Consider the following 7,461-nt stretch of genomic DNA (forward strand, 5'->3'; position numbering starts at 1 on the left):
GGTCTTGCCCCAAATGATGTGACAGACTTTGATGATCTCCCATGGAAGGCCACACCCTCCCTGGGGAGGAGAAAGGGAATGGGATGGGGGTTGATGGGGGACATTGGAGGATGGGAGGGAAAGGGAACTGGGATTGATATGTAAAATAAGATGGTTCCTAATCTAAATTTAAAAAATCTCAAATGCAAGTCTACTAACGAGTACTCAAATTATATAATACAGAAAATATTTGCTTAATAAAATTGTATATTTCTTCTTTTTGTATATGATTGGGATATGCACCACTGACAGGATGTTTGTTCCACTACCTGGATCTTGTAAATTTCAGGATACATAAGAGGCAATTTACTCTTTTAGCCATCCATGCTTCATTTCATTTTTACTAGCATGAGATACATCATGACATAAGATTTCATATATCTCTCAACCAAAACATTAAAAAAACTTCTTTTTATATAAAGAAAAACTGAGATTGTATACACACATATAGTCTGTACATATATATTTTCTATGTAAGTGCATATTAATAGAAGAAATGTAAACAGAAAGAAAGCAAAACAGACACAGAGTGTATGAAATAGAGAAGTGATACAACTTTATAGTAAATGTGATCAAGGTGTATATATTTATATATATACAATATGTATGCTTATGCCAGTACACATATACGTGTGTGTGTTTGTGTGTGTGTGTGTGTCTGTCTGTCTGTCTGTCTGTGTCTGTGTGCTCATGCATAGGACATAGTACAGCCTCAGGTGTTTTCCTTCAAGTGACTTCAAATTTATGGTAAGATTGTATCTCACTGAATTGGAATTTGCTAAGCAGGCAAACTGGACAGGTCAATGACAATGGGAGACACTTCCTATATCTACCTAGCATAGAGATTACAATGCTGCACAACTATACAGGTTTTCTTTGAAGTGGGCTTATATACAAAATACAAAATTTTATAAGAACAATAATCCAGGAAGAGGGCACGGGAGGAGGGGAGGAAAAGGGAGAGGGACCTGGGATTGACATTTGAAGCAACTTTGTTTCTAATTTAAATTTAAATTTGAAAATTTTTAAAAATTAAAAAAACAAAAAGAACAATAATCCAAAAGGTCAATCTCATTTTTCTTCTTGACTGTTTTTTTTCTTTTTCAACTTTCATTCAGCAAATGAATTAACAGAGCTGGTAGATACAAGGCAATTGAATTGATTACATGAATACAATTAAAATCATAAAATTACACAACCATAAATAAAATACAATAAGATATTTGAAGGCCATCCATGAAGTATTATGAGAAAAAAATCAAACATGAGGAAATGGGATGATAAATATACTTTTAAGCAAGACCATGGGGTTGAGTAGCAGATTTTCTAAAAGGAGTGAACTTTCTACATGTAAAGTATAAAGATGATATATAATAGTGTAATCATAGAGAGTATCTGGTGGAGTTTAAGACAAAACAGGAACATTCAGGGAGGATTTCACATCCATTAGAGATTTCAATTCGGCCTTGGAAGAATATGGAAACTATGTCATTTATCATTAACTATCTATAAGTTGTCAGTTTTTCAGATCCTGTCTTGATAACAAATCATAGACAGTGTACAAGTTCCCTTATAAGCAAAAGTGATCTCATAGCTAAATGTGTGCTAGTGGAAGTAAGAACAAACTTTCGTGTGAAACATATAAAATTTATTTAAGATGACTTGCATTAAAGGTCATTGCTTCTTCTATCAACTTTTAGAATAGCTATATTTTGTATATTGGGATCCATCCTAGCAATCATGCCTCATGAAGTATTTTAAGGAAGTCAGTCATTGCTGAAAATGGTAGAGTATTGAGAAGAATCTATGCTCTGCAAGACACCACATTGTTATCAAACCAGATTTTATTATTTTTCACTTCAAAATTTATTTTGTTGGGGGAAAATTAAATTGTATTCCATTTTGGGAGTGAATTTTTTTCTTTCTTTGTCTGTGTTCGCTGAAAACCTGCTCACAAGACGATACTAATCATCAAAGAGACAGTGGAAAGTGAGAGGGCTGAGGTGAGTGGATTAGAGTGTAGATGTCACTGGCCTGGAAACCCTACAATGAAGTGAGAATAGACACACAGAATCTGTTTACCTGGGGTCTACATTAGAACAGGTAAGACATCAATAAAACGTGGGGTAGTGGGGTGGAGATTTTGTGCCTGTGCCATCATCTCTGCGAATACAGCTGTGCATCTGTCATCTTGTGTCTGGAAAACAGTTTCATTGAAGTCATCTGCCATTGCTGGCACTTACCATCTTTATGATCCCCTTTCTTCATAAATCCCTGAGCCTTGAAGGAAGGGGCGAAATGAAGACATCTAATTTAGGGCTCCGCTTTCTATCTAGGTTATTTTTAAATTGTTTTAAAAACTGAATCATAGTACATGATTCACAGAAGAAACATAAGCTTAATATAGATCTATATAAAATAAACGATGTATGTAAATACAGTGTACATGTCACTCTTCTAAATTTTAGGTTGTTTAAAATGTTTCCGTTTTCCACTTTGGAGGTGTATATGTTATTAAGTTGTTTGTGATGTGAAAAATATCACACATGTTGAAAGTGTAATCCACGCAGTGGAGTAAAATGGAGGGTAAAATAAACAAGACAGTAGGTTATACTAAAGGTAGTTATTCAATTTTTTATGTCTCCACACTATTGTGTTTTAGAATCTACTCAGTTCAGGAATTTAGTTTTTGATGATGTTTGCCTTTACTGTACAACAAAAACAAAAAGGTGAATATTTAAAATACATTAAATTCTAAGAACTGGAATGAGTTCAATGATTCTTACAGTAACAGAGGGGATAAACTCATTTAAATATTTTATTTTGCTAATCATAAAATACATGGAAAATAAAAAATCAATGAAATATTAATCTATCATAAAATACGATTGCATTTTCTTTTATCTAATAATATTGTTTGCTTATTTGAGAAATTTAAGCATGTATACAATCTTTCTTGATACTATCAACCTATATACTCCCTTAACTCCTTATGTACTTCTCTCCCAAAACGTCTCCTCCCAAGTTTAAGTAGTCTTATACTTTTTTAATAAGCCACTGACTCTAAGTACTGTTACTCCATGTGCATGGTTATAAGATCACATACTAGCTTGATTTATCTACCAGTGTCTACAACTCTCAATGAAAAATATATATTATCTACTAGTGTCTACAACTCTCAATGAAAAATATCTATCTATAGCCTAGCAAGCTATCAATTAACAGTAACTCCTCAGCTATATAGACTTGTGAGCCCCTGCCATCCATGTTACAACTTTGACTGGCATGTTATTACAGGTCTTATGAAGATAAACACAATTACTATCAGTTTATGGATGCCATAACTATGTCATATTCAGAAGATAGCATTTCTTAGTGCTCCTCCTCACCCTTCACCTCTTACAATTTTTGCATTCTCTCATCCAAGATATTTCCTGAACCTTCAGTGGGTAGAGTTGATATAGATGTTCCATTTGAGATGAGCACTCACAGACACTTATCAAAATTTGGACCAGTTAGGAGCCTCTTTATCAACTGCTTTTCATTACAAAAGGAATGTTTATTATTTTGAATATGGAATAAACAATGTGAGTATTGGAATTATTATATTATTATTAAATTATTATTTATTAAAAAGCAATATAGCCCATTCATTATACCTCACTAAACCAAAAAATCAAATTTGAGCATGTTTCTTTTCAAAAGTAACCAAAGTGACATTCATGAAGGCTTCCGTATATAATGACACAAGCTCTTCATTCCAGGTCACTGTTTGAATCCTGCAGTAGCTGAATGTCATGGTCACCTAACAACAACTCACTAATTGATAGAACATGTATTTGCTTCCTCACTTTACCACCTCCTCGAAGACATGTTTGTAAACAAACTAATTTTTCTAAAACAAGCTAAATTAATCATATGTTTCAAAAACATACAGGCTTTATAGAAAACAAAGTATGATAATGGGAAAACAATGAGTGAAATGGAGAAAAGAAAATAATTTGGTTCAGGGACTTTCAGGTCCCTGTTACAGTTGATTTTTCTCCCTAGTAGTAACTCAAATTAATAAACATAGATCAAATTTTACTATCTGAGAACCCATAGATTGCCAAGGCCTCCTCACTGACACCCAAGTTCAGGGGCTCTGGATCAGTCCCATGGTGGCCTCTCAGTCACCAGCCTGGGATCCAAGAGCTCCCCCTTGTTGAGGTCTGCTGCTTTTGTGTGTTTCACCAGCTGGGTCTTGACTCCTTTGCTCACTACTCCTCCCTCTCTGCAACTGGGTTCCAGGAGTTCAGTTCAGTGCTTAGCTGTGGATGTCTGCCTCTGCTTCCATCAGCCACTGAAAAAGAGGTGTGATCCTTATATGAAGGATTCCAGGAGGCTTTGAGACTCTGTCAATATTTTATTACACAATTCAAGAGAATATGCCTTTCATGGTACAGGCCTGCATATCTTCATGCCCATCCATAGAGTGTCTAATTTTCCTCTTCTTCACTTTTCTCTTGTAAATAGCTTTAGAGATTTAATTTTAAAATCATTTTTCAAATGAGGATTTTCATTTTAATGATGTCAGTTCAGTGATCAATACATGAGTTTACACTGATGTCAAGAAATAGCACACACTTGAATAACCACTGAAAATCTGTATCTTGTAAATATGGGCTACATGTGTTTTTGCTTATTTTGTGGCTCGAGAAATCAATTTTCATGTAATTTATTATTAGAGTATAGTTGACTCAAGATCTTCTTTCTTGTTTTTAAAAATTATAGCTACATTTAAATAACTAACCAAGCCCAATATAATCATATTACTTACAAAATAAATAGCATATTGCCATGCATGCTATCCTTGTGAATGTGAACTTGACGTTTTTTTAAGAATGTGAGATAATTTTGAGATTCAGTGATCATCTAATCTACCTTTTGATAACTATTCAGATTTGTTCAGAAGATAGTCTTCATTTATAATTCCCAAAGCTATTAATATCTGAAAAAATAGCAGTGAGAAATGAGAAACAGTTACAATCATCCTACATCCAAGGAATGCCAAGCTTCATGTCAAATATGAGCCTACAACAGTCCTTCAGCGATTACCCATGTATTTATTTATCTACCTTATCTTCTCACTTCTAGAATTTTTCTCAAGCTACCTACAACTCCTGAAATTATACCTTCTCATCGGCCTTTATCCTACACCCCAGATGATGTGTATCCATTGGCTAATGATCTAACTTATTGCAACTTAAAACCCTTTAACTCAAAATCTGATGAGGAACCTTGGGTCATACATACTCAATTTTAACTCCAGTGAGTAAATTGTTATTGTCATACAAAAAGTTCTAGTAATAAAACTGATCTTGCTGATTTTGTGTTGAAAATAGAAATCAAAAGTGTTTATAAAAAGAAATACACACATACATAAAATCAGGAAAAGTAAATTGACTTTCATATAAACATTATGCACTAAAAGAAAATAATTCCTAAATACCAAGAAATACATAAAATTTTTATTGATGGAGTTATTTTCATCTTACTTTATATTAACAAAACAATACCTTGACTGATAATCTACAGCATTAAAAGCTGGTGAGGGATGTACTAGAGTCAAATTAAACAGATTACATTCGTTTGAATAATTTCTTAAATATTTTAGAGGCAAAATCTGATATAAAATAGGAAATGAAATGTTATGCTCTAATAGTATTAGTGTAGGGGTTGAAGATTTTATGATGCTTAAGAAAAGAACTAGGTAAGTCCCAACACTTCTGATCATATTTCAATAAAATTAGTACCAAAAACACCATTGAAGGCCCATGTTTTTGACAGTAATGAAGAAACAAACTCAAGTATTTTGCTATAGATACAGAATGTAGAGATTTAGCTTTCCTTTTGTTGCCAAAACTTCTTTAATTTTATCATTAAAGGAACATTAATTTTAAATTGCACTTTCTTTAGGGATAGTTAATTATGTCTGTGGAGAGATTCCAACTCTCCATTGTGCTTCTCTACTCTTCCTTATAATTATGTCAATTAGAAAATCCCTACCCAATGTGGAAAAATTATCAACTCAATGTTACTTATGCTTAAATATATAAATATACTACATTTGATGAAATTAGTTGTTTGATAATGATTACCTGACTTCAAGAAGAAAAGTTTAACATTATCTTATTTAGGGGAAAACTGAAACACGTTGGTCCATTCTGTGATTTCATTGATCCATAAACATTTATTTTAAAAGGTACCATATCTTTGAGTGGAGTTAGGGTAATCCTGTAGAAGAAGCAGAGGAAGGATTGTAGGAGCCAAAGGTATCTAGAAGTCAGAGGGCTCTAGGCAGTGCGCAAGATCATTGTCCCCATATCTTCTAAGCAGAGTCTCAAACTTAAAGTTTTCCACGACTCAAACATTAAACAATCATCAGAAACAAGTAGGCACAATTTAAAGAATGTCAAGAACATTCTTTTCTAAATATATCCTTTTCTGTTTCTGACCAACTTTTCCCAGAAATGTTACCCCAGAGTCACATAAAAAATTTCAAATGTTGGCTGATACTAAGAAACACCAAGAAGCCAGAAATATTCCTTTCCAAGTGCTGGAAACAATTTGGAAATCACACCAGGTACAAGACCCATAGGAATATCATGTTCTTATCGAAAGAAGTTGGAAACATGCATAATTCATATACCTGGAATATTTCTAATTATCAATTCTCATTTACCATGGTAGTTAATAGTGCCAAATCAGCGTGATTGCTACAGAGCCATTATTTCTGACAGTGGAAATCCATGCCTGGCATTCATTTTTCTAATGTAAAATCCACAAAATCTTGATATGAAAAATAGAAACTAGCTCCAATAAAACAAATTGGGAGTTCATCCACAGAAAGTAAATTAAAGAACTTATGACACCTACAGATTAAATGGAAGCTAAATCAAATGCATAATGTATCACATTAGCTGTTTTGACTTATTTTAAAGAAATCCATTTAAATCATAGCCACATTTAGTTCCTATACAAGAGATCCTGTCCTGGTATCTGTACTGGCCTATACTGGGGGTTCTGACAGGATTCACCCTCAGCTGCAGCCACTAAGAGCACCACCTGTGGACATTCAGTAAGTTTTTAGTCCCCTTTAAAAGGACCCTGCCCATCTTCCATCCTCCGCTCTCTTTCTCTCCCTCTCTGTCTCTTGCTTCTCTCTGTGTGTGTCTCTCTGTGTCTCTGTCTCTGGTCTCTCTGTTTCTGTCTTCTCTCCTTTTGCTTGTGTCCCTAAAGGCTGATCTCCCTTCACCTCTTTATGATCTCTTTCCCATATTAAAAAATCACAGCTGCTTGAAATCTTTCTCATGTCTCTCTCACCCTGCATTTTTTTCAAATACAACAGATCCAGTTGGAGATTTTAACTGCCTGTAGTAA

Source organism: Mesocricetus auratus, unplaced genomic scaffold (assembly GCF_017639785.1).
Source record: "Mesocricetus auratus isolate SY011 unplaced genomic scaffold, BCM_Maur_2.0 Super-Scaffold_100010, whole genome shotgun sequence".
Taxonomy (NCBI): domain Eukaryota; kingdom Metazoa; phylum Chordata; class Mammalia; order Rodentia; family Cricetidae; genus Mesocricetus; species Mesocricetus auratus.